General features: G+C 39.3%; 1 long non-coding RNA gene across 2 annotated transcripts in view; it reads left to right on the forward strand.

Annotated features, from left to right (window-relative positions):
• Positions 1 to 17,225, forward strand: part of LOC144379828 (uncharacterized) — a 55,640-nt gene extending 38,415 nt beyond the window's left edge. The window contains exons 1-4 of one of the 2 annotated variants that reach the window (XR_013443265.1): positions 7,575 to 7,709; positions 10,834 to 10,917; positions 13,042 to 13,168; positions 17,114 to 17,225. This is a non-coding gene — a long non-coding RNA (uncharacterized LOC144379828). Of the gene's footprint in view, positions 1 to 7,574; positions 7,710 to 10,833; positions 10,918 to 13,041; positions 13,169 to 17,113 lie in introns of those variants that run through there. The other variant, XR_013443266.1, reaches the window with a different exon arrangement.
• The last annotated feature ends 374 nt before the right edge of the window (positions 17,226 to 17,599 follow it).

A 17,599-nucleotide genomic window follows, 5' to 3' on the forward strand; every position in this document is an offset into this window, starting at 1 on the left:
GTAAGTTGTCGCCTTTGTCTTCTTTGAGTGTTTAATTTAATTGGACACAAAACTAAAATAAAAACAGATCCTACCTATATCATGACCATATTAATGCTGTATAACAATCACTAAGTCTCAGCAGCATTCAGTGTAAGCATTTATCTAACTCACAAGTCTGCAGGCCAAGTGGCTGTTGTATGATCTTAGATGACTTGTTGGAGATGTCTGGTAATTAGCATTCAAAGATGACCCTCTCATCAATTCCAACTCTTGATTTTCTCACCCTTCTAAAAACCCTTCCCTTGCATTTGGACTGGGCTTAAAATTCATTTTTTTTCGCTTTAAAAAAATATTTCTAGATTCATAAGAGTTTGCAAAGAAATGTACAGAGCAATGCTATACATCCCTCTTCAGCCTACCCCAATATTAATACCTTATACAACTATAGCTCAATACCTAACCCAAAAAATTGACATTGATATAATCTATAGAGCTTATTCATTTTCACCAGTGGCACGTGCATTTTATGTGTATTTGTGTTTATGTGTGTATATAACTCTATACAATTTTATCAAATGTGTTGCCTTACAAAACCACCATCTAAATCAAGATATTCAAATGTAGCATCACAAGACCCCTCATGTTACTCCCTCACAGACCTACCCATCCCTTCTTCCCCCAATTCTCAACCACTATGCATCATAAGTCTCTGTTCTTCATTTCTGTAATTATGCTACTTCACAAATAATACATAAATGGAATCATGAAGTATTTATTCTTTTGAAATTAGCCTTTTTCATTCAGCAGAATTTTCTTGAGGACCATCTAAGTTATTGTGTGTATGAATAATGTGTTCCTTTTTATTATTGAATCGTATCACATGATATGGACATACTAGTTTTTTTAACCACTGACCTGTTGAAGGACATTTGGGTACTTTCAAGTGTGGAATATTATGAAAAAAGAAGCTAGGGATATTTGTATACAAGTTTCTGTGTGAAAATCTTCATTTCTCTAGGATAAATGTCCACGATATAACTGCTAGGTCTTGTGGTAGGCCCATTTTTAGTTTGGAAGGAAACTGCCAAACTATTTTCTAGAGAGACTATAGTATTTAACTCTTCTACCAACAATGTATGAGCGATTGAGTTTCTCTACATCCTTCCCAGCATTCAATGTTACTATTTTTTTTTTGTTTTAGCCATTCTGGTAAGTATGTAGTACTATCTCACTGTGACTTTAGTTTGCATTTCTCTAATGGCTAATGATGTTGAACACCTTTTCATGTGCTTACTTGTATTTATATATCCTCTTTAGCAAAGTGTCTGTGCATGTTTTTTTTCCCATTTTCAATTGGTTTTTTTATAGGTCCCACCCCCCAAATCTTCCCCAGAAGTAACCCTCATCCTGAATTTCTTTAATAACCACTCCAGGTGATTCTGATGCACACCAACATTCAAAAATTAGAGCCCCAGGGATAGAAAGATGAGAGGGAGAGCTTGGGTAGACAGTCAAATGACCTGCTCTGATCATTCAAAGGACATCAAAGGACTAAGGGATTGCGGAAGGAGGGATAAGAAGATGGAAAATGGTCTGAGGAGGGAAGTGAAAAGCTCCAAAGATAAATGTGATTCCCTTTGTATTGTTATTCAGCCAACTGTGCTGCTACTGAAAATCCACCCTTCAGAGGCTGCTCCTCAAGATGGCGCTCCTGGGGACCTGGCAGAGAGGGACCATGACTTTGCTGAAGGCATGAACCTGAGCCAAGTAGTCTTTCAAGGTCTTTTCCATCTTTGTGGCTATGACAGCTATGGAAAATTAGGGTAGAGGGTGTACTGAGCCAGAGCTGTTAGTGAGAACTGATAGCTGCCAAAACTGGCACATTAACCTTAGAGTCACCTCACACTCTGTTGCATCTTACTTTGCTCCTACAACAAGAGAAACTTACACCTTCAGCTGAAAACTTCACTGATGTTCCCAGCTGTGAAGGAATCGAAGAGAAAGGAAGGGAAAAACTCAGACATACCCTTCAAATGTCACAGGAAACAGAGTGGAACTTTGGACTGCAGGAAGTTGAGTGAGTGAGCCAACCGCTGCTCTGGTCTTGGATAATTAGTAACAGAGAAAGCCCCCTGTGCACCGGACATGCCCCGCTGTCCCCTGCCCATGGCCGGAGTTGCTTGTATGAAGCAGTAATAAACTGGGAAGTTTCCTAAAGCACTCTAGCAAAGTTTCCTAGAGCCAGTCTGTAGAGTCTCCTGGTGGTATTTTAAATAGCTGATGTGGACTTCATCTAAGGTTGCTAACCAGCCGAGCTTAGATCTGCTATTTCTTTTGTCAGCTCTCTTTCTGGTTCTTTTGGAGTCGGACAGAGTTTGATGTCCCACAGCAGATGGGACTCACCTGGGCAGGCTTGGGAGGGTCTCAGCAATTCACAGGCAGTTATATGTTTTGTTGTGTTTTTCTTACACATTTCAGTCAGTAAGAAAAAAGTGATGTTTTAGGAGCCAACTCTCCTAAAGACAGTATAGACCAAATGCCCCTCTTGAACAATAATCCCCAGTTGAGTCAAACATACTTCAGAAGTTGTTTCAGCAGAGATTTAGAATAGAGCAAATCCCCAGGCCTGAGAGAATAGCATATCAAAGTTTAATGAGAGTATAAGAAGTTAAGGTATCTTTTTTATTAAATTTATGCTTGAAAATATTTTGATGAGTCCAGTTTTTTGGGTTTTTTTTTTATAGCCTCCTGGCTTCATCCCACCAGTTGCCACATTGACCAAGTTCAGCATAATTGCCACAGGAGAAGAAATGCCTCTAGCTATCAACACCATTAATTAACTCTGACTATAAAATTTCAAGCAAGAGTTATCATCATCATGTAGGGCAACCTTTGTTTCTCTTTAAGGACAAATCAGGCAGTGGCTGAGGGAAATGTAAATCTAATCCATTGATGTGAACATTGCTTAGTGTCAGAAAGTACTGAAAGGGAAAGAAAAAGAAAGAGTACAGACAGAAGATGAGGGGAAAAGGAAAAGCAAAGACAAGAGAAGAGAATCAATTTAAACACTGAAGGTTTATGCTAAATAAATCATCAGTTTCCGGGAGCCTTGCAAATCTCCATGTATTTAATAGGCCTATGTTATATATCAATAGAAAACATATACCCTTCTGATGCCAAGATTTCATTAGAATATCAATTATCTGTCAACTGTCTCATTATAGAGAAAAAATGGAACTGCTTACTACAAATGCATTAAATGCATGGGTATAACTGGGGAGGGAGCGGGAGTGTTCTTTGAGCAGACATGCTAGTCATTGATCAGAATGTAAGAAGCAATTCTTCCTCCAAGTCAGAACAGACAGCCGGAAGGATGAGAGACAAGAAAGGTGAGAATCGATGCCCTCTCAACACAGGGCCATTAAGGAGAGTGGTTGTCTCATATGATCCCCTGTTCAACAGGAAGAGCTACTCACCATCATGGCTTCCCAAAGACAAATGTCAAGAGATCTGGCTCAAAGAAGCAGGATCTGGGTTGGAAGCCTTGAGAGAGCAGGGGCGATGGACATCTGCCTTCACTATTAAATTCCTGGCACATAGAACAGGGCCTGACATGCCATAAATACACAGTGGGGAGGAGACTAGTTTGACCCAGACAAAGCTGAGAAATAATTCCTCTAAAAGCCAGCCCATAGCGCCTGGATTGCTCAGTTGGTTAAGTGTCCGACTCTTGATTTCGGCTCAGGTCACGATCTCAGGGTGGTGAGATTGAGCCCCACCCTGGGCTCTGTGCTGGGTGTGGAGCCTGCTTTAGATTCTCTCTCTCTCTCTTTCTCCCTCTATGCCACCCTCCCCACCCCCCGCTTGCACTCTCTCTCTCAAAAAAAAAAAATTTAAAAGTCAGCCCATACTCATGAGTCCTGGGGAACTTGAGGGAGGGATGGAAGAGGTAAGATAAAGAACTCCATGCCACTCAGGAAAAGAAATTAAGAGTTACTGATTATGAAGGGATGATTTGAATAGATTTTACAGACTGAAGACCCCTAGGTACAATTAATGTCTTCTGCATTTGGTATATTTCAAATAATATACATATATAATATATACCACTTATAGATTATAGTATATATTATATATAATATTAGAGTATTTGTTTATTCTCCCTCTATAATAAAGAGTATTACATTAGAGTATTTTCATTAATTAAACTTCTTAATATTATTTTATGGAAAGACTGCTTGCTCTTGTTTGAAATGTTATCTAGTTTGGGGAAAGTTGATTCATTCACCCTGAAATACCTCATGGCCCCAACTGCCTGGAGAAATTGATAGAAAGTTACTTGGATTATGATGCTAAAAAAAGAAATTTAAACACTGGAGCCAAGGGAGAATAGAGTTGACAGTGAAGATAGGGTAACTAAACAGAATACCTAGATCATGATGAGCAAAGGCACAGGTGCACCACCTCCCTTCCATTCTTACTACTGGGAGAGTAAGCAGTGAGTCCCAGCTCTCCTCCCTGTAAGCTTGCGTGCTGCTACCTAGCTCCCCAGCCAGTGCTCCAGAGATCCAGAAAGAATTGATGAAGGCTGCTATGCTTCACAATCCCAGACTTCCACCACGAGATGTAAACAGCTACTCAAAAAAAACCCCCCCAAAACAAATAACAACAACAACAAAACACCCACAAATTTGGCCCTAAGCTTCTTACTAGCCTAAGCAAAAATAAATAAATAAATAAATGGAGAAGTTATACAGTTTTTATTGGTGAAATGAAAGCAGTCCCTAGGGAAGCAGCACATTTTTCTAGTACTTTTTTTCTAGAAAAGAGATTTCTCATGTAGGCTTTTGAGAGACACAACCCTCTCAAAATACTGCTTTAGGAAATGTAACAGGTCTCATGTTTTCTTGGAGCCTTACTCAGTGAACCCAAAAGAGAACACTGCTGCCCGATTTGGTGAAAGCAATGGTCCAAGAGGACAGCATTTTGTCCCCTGGATCTGGAGGCTGTCCGGATCCAAGGAAAGAGCAGAGAAAATTTAGAGAAACGACTGGCCTATGTGTCCTTCGCCACTTCTCTCGCCATACCTTTGATAACAATTTGAAGTTGCCCTATCTGGAAAGGGCAGCTTGCTGTGTTTTTATTCTTACTAGAGATCAGGTTATTATTCTTTTACAGAAAATAAAGAGCACAATCAAATTCCTCAAGGAATTTTGCCCTTGGAGGAAGGTGGGTGATGAAAAATTTTATTGATTTTTAAAGGATTATTGAATACCTAAGTCAGACGGAGAAAAACAAATACTGCATGATCTCATTTATATGCAACATCTAAAAAAAGCCGAACTCCTTGAAACGGAGCAGAGTGGTGGTTGCCAGGGGCTGAGGGTGGGGGAACAGGGAGGTGCTGGTCAAAGGGTACAGACTTCCAGTAATAAGATGAATAAGTTCTGGGAATCTGATTACAGCATGGGGAGTAGAGTTCACAATACTGCATTGTATTCTTGAAAGTTGCTAAGGGAGTAAATCTTAAATATTCTCGCCACAAAGAAGAAATGATAATTATGTGAGGTAATGGAGGTATTAACCAATGCTCCTAGGGCTATCATTTCACAATTCACAACATGTAAGTGTATCAAGTCAACAAACTATACACATTAATTTATACAATGCTACATGTCAATTATATCTCAACAAATCTGAGAATACAAATGAAGATAATGAGAGCTAGCATTCTGGAGTATATGTTTCTTCTCATCATATGCATGTTTATATACATACATATGTATGTTTATATATATATATACACAAATACACACACACTTGGAAATAACATGTACAAACTTAAAAGTAACTGTTTTTCATTCAACAGTGTAATGATCATTTTTTGTCCTATCTTCTACAACATGATTTTTAACAGCTATATTAATTTCCCAGTGTGGATGCACTATAATTTATTTACTCAATGCTCTATTGTTGAAAATTACATTTTTGTTTTTATCTATTGTTGTAATAACATGTATATGCCTGGTTATTTCCTTAAGAAATTATCCTAAGTATATAAGAAGTAAAATTGCTGATTAACAGGATGCAAATAATTTTAAGTTTTTAAATTCACATCCTTTCCCATTCTTCAAGACCCACATGTGTGTGCATCATGGCCTCTGTCACCTTCTTACTGACCACTTTCCATCCCCCAATCCACAGGCAGGAGAAGAATCATTTTCTGTTCTCTTCCACTACATACCTTATAGCTGCATCTACATACTATACATATAACACAGTTATGTATCATTATTTCTTTTTTTCCAAAGATTTATTTATTTATTTGAGAGAGAGAGAGAGAGATCAGGAGCAGGGGTAAAAGGCAGAGGGAGAAGCAGACTCCCCGCTGATCAAGGAGCCCGATGAGGGATTCGATCCCAGGACCCTGTGATCATGACCTGAACCAAAGGCAGATGCTTAACCGACTGAGCCAACCAGGTGCCCCATGTATCATTATTTCTTAATAAGGCTGTCTTCTCTCCTACCAGAATGTGAGTTCATTTAGTTAGTAACACCTATGACTCATTTTTCTCTATATTTCTAGCACAATATCTGACACAAAAAGTGTCAGTGTCATTTAATAAGTACATTTTGGAAATGGAATGATGAATGAGTGGACAAACATAATAAATGAAAATTTGAGTCAAGAACACTATTTGGCCTTTTTGACCACTAAATTTAGGTTTTCCATTATCCCCATGTGAAAAGTTCTTATCCCTCATTTTGTGAAGGGAAAGACAATAGTTTTTCTCACCTTTCCTCAAATTGCCCCAATTCACCTGCCCTCCCAGTGGGCTGAGTGACAGAGCATTTCATCTCAAAGCTCAGAACACTTTTTAGTGCACAGGAATAGACTCAGGCAAAAATCATTGTCAGTGCAGGATCTGGGCAGAGTAGCCAAGTAAATAGAAATGGTGTCCTCTTGCATTATGATATAATAGGATTTTCTCTGACCATCACAGTCATGGTCATCTTTGGGAAGAGTAGTGGTTGTAATCTTTTATTCCCTTTCCTCAATTGTAAAGGCCCACCCTGTAAATATGATATGAAATTTAATTACTCATTAAGGAGGAATATATACCATTTCAATAAATATATTAAATGCCCATTTTTCACATACATTATTTTATGTGATAATTTAACAAACCAAGAAGAAATTACTGTTCCCAATTGGAAGGCAAGAAATAAAAGGACATCAACTATACAGGGCCCATCCCATCCCCCAACACACAGATAGATTCTTCTCCTTATCATGCCAGAAGCTGTGGAAAAAACAGAAACATGGGTTTTGTTCTCTGAGATCAAAAGACAAATATATCCATCTCTGAGATCTGCTCTGCCTGACAGAGGCATCCCCACCTCATCTTGAGATAAGGAAAAGGATGATATAGTTGGTCTCTTAATCTCTCTCCATTTTTCTGCATCACTAGCAGATTTCCTAGCATACTCCTGTCTCTTTCTATATGTACAGAGCACGCATTTGCATCAGAATCACACAAGGAAACTCGCTATGGTCAGCAGAAGTCCAAAATCAGCCCCTATGCTAAGTGGTTGTCATGGATTTCCACGTCTGGGTTGTCAGATCTCCAAATACCTGCAGATTTGGACAGCCGCCTGTTTGCTGACCCTGGAGAGACAGAGGGGCCGAATGGCGAAAGCAGAAGAGGCAAATGGGACAAGCGAAGGTATTTCAGGGCTCAGGAAGGATAACTCAGGAAGGCTTAGCTCCTCTACCCCACACCTCTATCCCCAGAGAGGAAATTTCAAACATTTGGAGGGGCTGACAGACTCCATTTTCAAGGATGACTAGAGCAAATTTACTTAAAGAAATGCCTGGCCTTTTTTAAACATCTCATTCTTCATATGAAGAAAATACTAACAATCGTTGTATTTGAATGTGGGTTTATAAATAGCAAAAAGTGGATGTCGGTTCAAACCTTAATATTCCAGGATACAGCTACTGCAAACAGATATTTTTGATGGGATAAGTAGAAAGAGACCAGAGGCACAGAATTAAGCATTCTCTGGAAATCTTTGTGCTTTGAGTCAGTGAAGGAAATGCTTGGCAAAGCATGTTACACCATATCGAACCTGCTGGAAATCATCTTTAGTTGTTTTGCAGGGCCCATGTACAACCTGGTTATTCTTCTGTTCAGAACTACCTGTAAAAAGCAGTTTACCAGTCTCCATTTCAGTTAATAAGTTAGAACTTCTGAAATGTATACATAATTTAATCCTGTGACACCAGCAGGGGCTCACTGTCAACGGGCTCATCCTGTTTCTTTCCCCAAAGTCAATATGAACAATATTAATCCTGACCATCATCTAAATCCTAAAATGATGCTTAAAGAAATGACATCTGGCTTCATCTGAAGTTAGAATATACTGTAGAGCCATTTCTCAAAAGTATTTAAAACTTGACTCCAAAGAAATAAGACAGAATATTCACTCTCTTTTTTCAATACAAAGTACTCTTTGAACCCTACTAGTCCTCCTTCCTAAAGTAATGCTCAAAGACATTTGCCTATTTGTTCAATTTCCCTACATAGCAGGGATATTGTATATATCATTTGCCCCACTTGCCATATACCAGAATGGTTTAGAATCTTCGAGAACTTTGCTACTCAAAGTGCAATCCACACATCAGCAGTGTCTTGTAGATAGGGGAGGAGGGCTTGTTAGAGATGTAGGCCTCACCCCCATGATCTGCTGAATCAGAATCTGCATTTTAACAAGACCCAAGGTGATCATATGCATATTCAAATTTGAGAAACATGCTTTAGAATCAAAATAGGTATTTTAATCATTTTGGGCTGCTATAACAGAATACCAGAAACATGGGTGGCTTGAAGAACAAACATTTATTTCTCAAGGTTCTAGAAGCTGGAAGGTCCAAGATGAAGATACCGGCAGATCCAGTGTCTGGTGAGGGCTGGCTTCCTGGTTTGCAGATGGCCATCTTTGGTTCCATCCTCAAAGGTCCCAAGTCCCAATGCCATCACACTGGGGATTAGGACTTCAACATATGAATTTGGGGGTGGTGGGCACACAAACATTCAGTCCACAAAAAGAGGCAAATAAATCCCACTCTTTTCGACTAGGCTTCAGTGAGAGAAAAGCAAATATGTGAAAGTCTGTAAGGACAAATGAGAACTGGTTTCACAGGAAAATGAAGTGAAAGCGAACTACGTGGTGTGATTTAATGTTCTCCAACAACAATTAAGCAATAGTTTTTGCATTGGACCAAACCTAAGTCAGGAGCCATTTTGCAAACCTACTATGCCATTACAGCAGAAAACAACCAAACACACTGTTCTAAAACCTACTATGCCCTCTTGGCCAAAATCTTTCCGGGTGCCTGGATCTGAGTTAGGGATTTTATGTGAATTAGCTTGTCCAGTCTCATTCAAATAATCCTTCTGTGCTACTCCAGTTTTATATCCCTATTTCTTCTCGGGACAGGGCAGCTACTAAAAAGAATATATAGCTCAGAACCAATCCAAATGGAGGTGGATGAGTAGGAAACCAAGAAAAATGTAGGCCTCAGGCTCCATATTGGCAGTTACTATCAGCAGAGACTTTGCACATTTCTGGTTGGCGACTCAGAGGGGCCCATGGTTGTAAAAAGAGCAAATGCCAATAGATCAAGAGTGAAAGGCCTCCAACACCAATGGAGTGTGATCAAGATAATGTCAATCACAGGGTCAGAAAAGGCAAGAACAAAGGAATAAACTAGAATACGGATGTGAATTTTGTGGTAATAGCATCAGGGGCCTCCTAGAATCAGGGAGAAAGCTGGATTGGAAGTTTCCAGAGCACAACATTGAGGCAAAGCTGGGCAGTCCTTGCTTTGGCCACAGCTCGCTGTTTGTAATGGTTTCCATCCTGCCTTCAGCCATAACCTGATAAAAGGCACCATCTGATACAAAGTGGACTCTGGTAAAATGCCATTCGCACGATTGCTCATCCTATGTAACTTAGTTTTAACCCACACCAAGCTTAGTTGCATGGGTCCTCAGAAGTCGGAGTTTTGAACTACGATTTGTGTCAAACAACATCAAAGGGCTCAAATACATGCAGGCATACACACACTTTAAAATATATAGTTCATTGTATTTATGTGATTATAATTCTCCTCACTGCCAGGTGCTCTAAGGAGGGTTATGCTCAGATGATATGATAAGTGTTAATGACAGCTGGGCTGGCTGACTTGCCACTTCTATAAATATTGCCTTCTGGTAATGCTGATTCTCTGGGCACAAATTTTTTTTTTAAAGAACTGAGGGCTGGGATTATGGAAAAAGAAGTTTGTATTTTTACATGTCCTTATGGTTTTAGGTATGCATAGTTAGTAAGAACGAGCTTTTTAAATTCTAGCAGCTACCTTTTAAAGAGAAAATATTGAAGTCTCTTTTTTCTTATTTTAACTGGGTTTGGTCTGTATCTGCTGTGCATGAAAAGTCAAGAAGACTTTTTTTTACTATTAATGTCCTATGAACCGTGTAAGTAAATACAGGAGAAAATTAGTATGTCCCACCTACAAACCAGCATCATTTAATATTGAATTCATTGGGGAAAAAACTTGTCTGGGATTAGATCCACAGGGTACTATGCAGATGCCAGGAAGAATCCTAGAAAATCCTCAGAATTGCAGCTTCAGGTCTATGTACATTTTGGCTTATCAGTTCTCATATTAATTAGCCATATATCTTGCAATCATAATGAAAACTCTGGCAGATAATTTTTATGGAATATTTACATGACTTTTGCTAGTTGGTTTGTATATATTATCTCATTTCGTGCTTACAGCAAGCCTAGGAGGAGAAACAAACATTCTTATTTGGTGGTCCAATGCACTGAAGCTCAGAGAGCTTACTTCCCAGCATGACACAGGTAAGAAATGATGGAGCCTGAATTCAAGTACAAAGAGGCTGGCTCTGAGCTCAAGAGCCCTCAGCCATCATGCTCTGTTGAGCTGAAAGGAGGAAAGGGTTTTCCCAAACTCCATTCCAGGACTTCAACGAAACAGATAGCAGAGAGTAAGCTTCCAGCAGGTCCACTAGAGGAAGGCAGAGGGTGGGGAGTACTCTCCAACACCAGATCCCTCTATATGCTCAACCCTTTGAAAGGGAAACCCAAAACCCAGAGGCTCCCTTTTTCTTAAGAGGATTAATTTGTTTTGGGTTCAGTGCAGAACAAGGAAAACAATAATGAATGTTTCTAAACATGGGCACAGCTGTGCTAAGAATGGCCTACTTGGCAACTCTCTGTTTTCCAGAAAGCTCAAACACCAGGAAAGTGATTTTTTGAAAAGCAAGACCTAAAAGTTTCTGTTAGTAAGTTCTGGGAATAATTGACATCTTTATGCTACACTTGTTTTATTTTACAACCTATTCACCTGCTATCACCTAGCTAATTATCAGCTCCTCAAGGGCAGGGAAACAGTTATACACATTTTGGTATCTCTTATCCAATGCCAACACGCTAAAGGAAAAGCACGGGAGGCGGTCCCTCCTCTCACCATCTTCCTCCCCCAACCTTACTCTGCTCAGTCATTGCTTGAGCATATTCCAACAGAAATAAGGTTCATTAAAACAGCATGTATAAATGAGAGCAACTTATATGGCCTTTATCATTCAAGGTATCAAAATCTGACTCCACCAGTCAGAGACATTTCTCCAGTTTCAGTTTCTATATGGAACAAGTTTAGAAGGTATCTTTTTTTTTTTTTTAACTATCTTGAAGATAATTCTTTTTTTTTTTTTTTTAATTTATTCATTTGAGAGAGAGACAGAGAGACAGAACACAAGCAGGGTGAGAGGCAGAGGGAGCAGGGAGCCAGACATGGGGCTCGATCCCAGGACCTGGAGATCACGACCTGAGCCGAAGGCAGACGCTTAATCATCTGAGCCACCCAGGCATCCCCAGAAGGTATCTTTAATTCAAGTCTCTCATGAGATGGCTGCAGATGATATCGAGTGGGATTACACATTCTGACATGCGTTCCAAATTCTCTGCATAGATGAATCTCTATAAAAAATGCCCAGAGGATTCCTATTCACTAAGAAACTTGAGGAAATGGCTGTGGTTCACCCGACACTTCTTTCCTTTGGAGCGCTTGGGCTACTGGACTGTGTGTCACTCTGGCTTGTCTCATGCCCTCCATGCTAGGGTGCCTCTGGGGAATGCTTCACGTGTCAGGCATCAGGAGATTTAGAGCATCAGCCCCGCTAACCCCCAGCACTAGCAAGAGAAAGGCACCACCTCAACCAACCACTTCTTCCCATGAACATTTGGGACACCCATTCCTTCCGGAATAAATGCTGCCCCTGAAACTGGGGTGTCCCTGGTCCCACGGCCTTGGCAAGACATACTGAAGTTATTGCAACATTTGTTCCTTTTCAGAAATCCAGGTCATTCCCTAACTTTGCCATGATCTCTGTATCACACCTGCTGTGGACTCTTATTACCAAGCTCAACCTTAACTTTAGTACTTTCCAGAAGGGCAGTCATTAAGTACCTTCTGTGAAACGTGCCCCTTCCCTCCAGTAAGTTTGGAAAATATTGGTTGATGACTTATTCTCCTAGTTAGCTCACTTGAATACCAAAGTGAGTAAGAACACAGCCTCAGACCTGCAGGCTGTGACTCTCGCTTCCGTGGGACTGTGGAGATGTTAGAACTCCTCTTAGCCTGTGCCTTTATCTAAAACATTTGTATGAGAGCGGTTACCTCAGAGGGTCAATGGGAAGGTAAGATGACTCACATCGGGTGCCTAACCCAGTGTCTTACACACGGTGAGCAGTAAATGTTAGGCTTTAGTATTATCTTTCCTTCTGACCCCTTAATACTCGACCTGCATATATCATATCCCTCTTTGCCGGCACTGTGAACCTTCCTGGGTACCATCTCAAAATGTGACCCTGGAGTCAGTTGCCCATACCAAGGTATTGGAGAGAATCATTGGAGGCACCACGATATCCCACTAAGTGTCCCTAACGCACAATTTCTCTTCACAGAACTTTCTTCACCTCTCTTCATTCTGAAGTGGACCCCACCTATCTCAATCCGTGGGCTTTTTTTTTTTTCTCTGTGCTCAGTGCGGCTTGAAGGCAATCCCAACAGGTTTTAGTCTTGCTCTATCAGGTATGATTTATTGTATATCTTTAGGGCCCGGGTTAAAATAGTCTAAATGTGATTAGCTATAAACAAAAGCAATACACGATAAAGAATGATACAGCCACTGTCTTGTCCTTCAGGGCATTAAGAGTGATCACATTTTCCTATTGCACTGGGGAAAAGCTCATTGTGCTGAAGGTATTAGGGCAATGTGATTAAATGTTACTGTGTATAATTTGATATTAGGTATTACCTGCATAATACCTATGTCTTCCTGCCTCTGAAGCTAAACCATTTGCAAACATTAGTGTTGCACTGTTGAATGCAAACCATTTTCCTTTGTGTCTCCTTGGCTATAGTGGAGTTAAAATGATAATAATAATCATAAAATGTGTTTTCTTTGCAACATAAATGATTAGCAATAAAGATGAATAATAACTTTTATTAAAAAATTAGAGTAAATAACAGATGGCTGTACCCTTGGATACCCCAATAGAAAGAGTCTGTGGTGTTCTAGCTTGAGCACTTTGGGAAATGTGTATGGTACTCACTTTCTGGTAACAGCATGCAGCATTGTTAAGCTTGATTAAACAAATTTAATTAGTGTTAGTCAATGCATTTTCATAAGTGGATAAAATATTTCCAGCTTAGGCATAACTGTTAATATTTAATTTATGAGATAAAAGTTAAAATGTAACCATAAAAAATTAAAATTGCAATAAACCACATTTAAGGGAACTGATTTTTGGGTAAGTTTCCTCAATTATTTTTTAACCCTACAATTTAAAGGAAATTGCCTTAGCGTTTTTCTGTTTCTTTGGTTTTGCTACTCTATAACAGCTGGTAGAAGTAAAAATGAGCCATGCATTCCCAGTTGAAGATACCCAATTTCTAAATGACCTGGACCACATTACTCTATAACCAGACTTTATAACAGTCTTCAAAACTGGGTTTTTTATTGTATAGAATTTACTTATTTAGGGTTCTTGAGACTAAAGACAGGAGAAAAATCTAAAATCAAGATCTTACCTTAGAAAATAAAATGACTTTAGGGGGGGCACCTGGGTGGCTCAGTTGGTTAAGCATCCAACTCTTGGTTTCAGCTCAGGTATTGATCTCAGGGTTGTGAGATCAAGCCCTGCGTCGGGCTCTGTGCTCAGTGTGAAGTCTACTTGAGATTTCTCTCCCTCTGCCTCCCTCTCTCTCCCTTTAACCCTCTGCTCCTCTCCCCACTTGCATGCTCTCTCTCTCTCTCAAATAAATACATAAAATCTTAAAAAAAAAAGAAAAGAAAATGACTTTACAAATGAAATTTTAATGATAAATTAATTAGCTAATTTAAAAATTCAGGAACTATTCAAACAAGATATTCTCAATGTTGGAGGAAATCGTATCCCAAACTAACTTGAGACTTTTCAAATCAAATTAATACTTTCAATGCTAGTCACTGATAATTAACTAGACCCTGGCAGGGTACAAGGCCTTCTGCTCCGCACAATTAGCATTCCTGAAAAATACTGCAGCCTGGTAAGTACCGGCCAAGATTTGAAGGAGTTTTGTAGAACTTGTATGTCGCAGTCAACCATGCTAGCAGAAAGGTTTGGGAAAACATTGTTTTATAACTTCGTTTAAAATTATTCTCTCTCTGATTCCTGTTTTCCCAGATTCTCTTTTTCTGTCTTTCTCTCTTCCAGATCAGCTACTCTGAAGTTTAAAGAAAGCTGGTTTAATAAAGTGTGTGTGTGTGTGTGTGTGTGTGTGTGTGTAGTTGGGGGCAGGCAGGAGGAGCATTTGAGCTTAGCTGCTTTATAGGAAAATAGGAGTATCAACCATTATCAACCTTATTGCCAAAAGAAAGTTATCAAGTCTCAACAGGATCTCTAAAAAATGGTAGCCCCATACATTGTTCCCAAGAGCATGCATGCCTTGCCACATAGGGAGACCTCTCCCCACTGGCGTAGAAGCTGAGACTATATACCTTACAGGTCATTGACTAAGGATATAGGGAAGAAGGGATTGTGAAAAAAGGAAAAAAGTTATAAAGCATCAGAGTGAGGAGATGAGTATAAAGTCAGAATGGGAGAAATACCCTCATTCAGAACACTCATTTCATTTATTCATTCAATCAATATTTGCTCATATGCCAGGCACTGTGTTAACTGCACAGGTTATAACATGAGGGAAACTCTTCATGGAAACCTTGGATGAAAAGCTTACCAGACGAAAGAGAAAGGAAAATCCCACAAAGTTCTTTCATTTTCTGGTTTCTGTCCACCTCTCTTGTCTTACCTCTCATCACTCCTGACTCAATACATTTGTCCCATTCATACTAAACTAATGGGAGCTTCCCCAAGTACATCATCATTCTTTCTTCACTTTATCACCTCCTCTAGGAAGCTCTTTGATTTCGCTTTTCTGGTTTGGTGCAAACCATTGGATCTTAGCCTCTTCCGTGGGTAAATACAAAAGACTACACATACATATGTCTATATATATGTATGTATTTCTTTTCTTCTCTAAATTTCTTTAAAAGCCATATGATATTTAAAAGTAAAAATTATGGGGCACCTGGGTGGTTCAGTCGGTTAAGCGGCTGCCTTCGGCTCAGGTCATGATCCCAGGCTCCTGGGATCGAGCCCCACATCGGGCTCCCTGCTCAGCAGAGAGCCTGCTTCTCCCTTTCCCTCTGTCTGCCGCTCTGCCTACTTGTGCTATCTCTCTGTCAAATAAATAAATTAAAAAAAAAAAAAGTAAAAATTATAACCTTGTATTGTTGGCATGAAACTATATCTATGTTATAGATATATATAATACTTCACTGCAAGTAATTTAATGCTTTTAGGATTCCATTTTAATTTGTCTATTACAATTTTGATTGTCTTTGTATTTTTTAGCAATTGTTCTAGTAACTGAAAAACACATACTTAACTTTTGACACTTTATTTAGCGTCCTATTTTGCCATTTCAATTGTAATATAGAAATCTTACCATTATACAGGTCCTATTATTCTCCCTTCTTTGTGTTATAGTTGTCATGTATATTGTATTCATATACTTTGAAAACCCCATCAGACAATATTATTCTTTTTGCTCTCAAATGCCAAATGTATTTTAAAGAACTCAAGAGAAGATTTCCCCACTATATTTAGTAATTTTGTTTCTCTTCGTTTGTTCTTGATGTTCCAAAATATTTATCAGTTTTTGTATTTTTCAGTCTAAATTTCCATTTGGTTCTTCTTTATATTGTGTATTTCCTTGTCAATTCTTTTATTTTTAACTTATTTCTTCAAGAATATTTGTAGTTACTCTTCCAAAATTTTATAATAGCTGCTTTAAAGTCTTTGTCAGGTAATTCTTATCTTGCCATTGACCTCTGTTAGTCATCTTTCCCCATGAAAGTTGAGATGTTTTTTGTGGTCTTTGCATGCAGAATGATTTTTTTTTTATTGTATTTTGGATGTTTTGAATATTCCCTTATGAAAATCTAAATCTTGTTTAAACCCTGTGGGAAATACCGTGTTTTTGTTTTAGCAGACACTTGACTTGGTTAGTTTCATTCCACAAGTTCCTCATGGCCTATAGTTCCAAAGTCAGTTCAATTATCAATGTCTGTGCAGTTAGGGCTGCCAGATGAAGTACAGACTGCCAAATATTGCATGAGATATACATATACTAAAAATATATATATTTTTTGTTTATCTGAAATTCAAATTCAACTGTATTTGTATTTGCTAAATCCAGCAACCCCATTTGTAGTACTATTGGCATTTGCCCTACATGTTAGCTACCCAGTGGTGCTCTGTATCTTATTTCTCAAATAAGACCACTGTATTTGAGAAATAACTGTATGTCTATACCTTTGTTCTCAAAGCCATTGGTGTGCTTATAATGATCAGGTTCCTACTAATGCAGGTCAAGGAGAAGCCCAGGGGTACATCTTCTCATGCTTCTCCTTTTCTGCTCATTCTCCAGTGGTTTCTGATTTCCTGTGGCTCCTCTTTTCCATCCCCTGACCAGAGACTTCTCACATCTATAATTGTACTACATCCTGTCCCACGTGGAGGGAGGCCACAGAAACAGGAAGGTAAAAAACCAACAGGCTTCAGCCATGTCCTCATGGAGCCACAGTTCTACCAAAAGGAGAGGAAGGTTGCTTCTCCTAGCATGCCCCTGCCCTCACTGCCCAAGAGCCTGGTCCCGGGGATTTGAGAACAGAGTAAAGGGAGAGGGGGGAAAATGGGCACTATGACCTGAATGTTTGTATCACCTCAAAATTCATATGTTGAAATCCTAACTTTAAAGACGAGGTATTAGAAGATTTCAAGAATGGTATAGGAACCTTGGAGAAGTGAGTAGGTCATGAGGGCAGAGCCTCATGAATGGGATCAGTGCCCTTATAAAAGAGACACCAGAGAGCTCCCTTACCTCTTCCTCCACTGAGGACACAGAGAGAAGTCA

This window comes from Halichoerus grypus, chromosome 1 (genome assembly GCF_964656455.1).
Source record: "Halichoerus grypus chromosome 1, mHalGry1.hap1.1, whole genome shotgun sequence".
In the NCBI taxonomy this organism is placed as follows: domain Eukaryota; kingdom Metazoa; phylum Chordata; class Mammalia; order Carnivora; family Phocidae; genus Halichoerus; species Halichoerus grypus.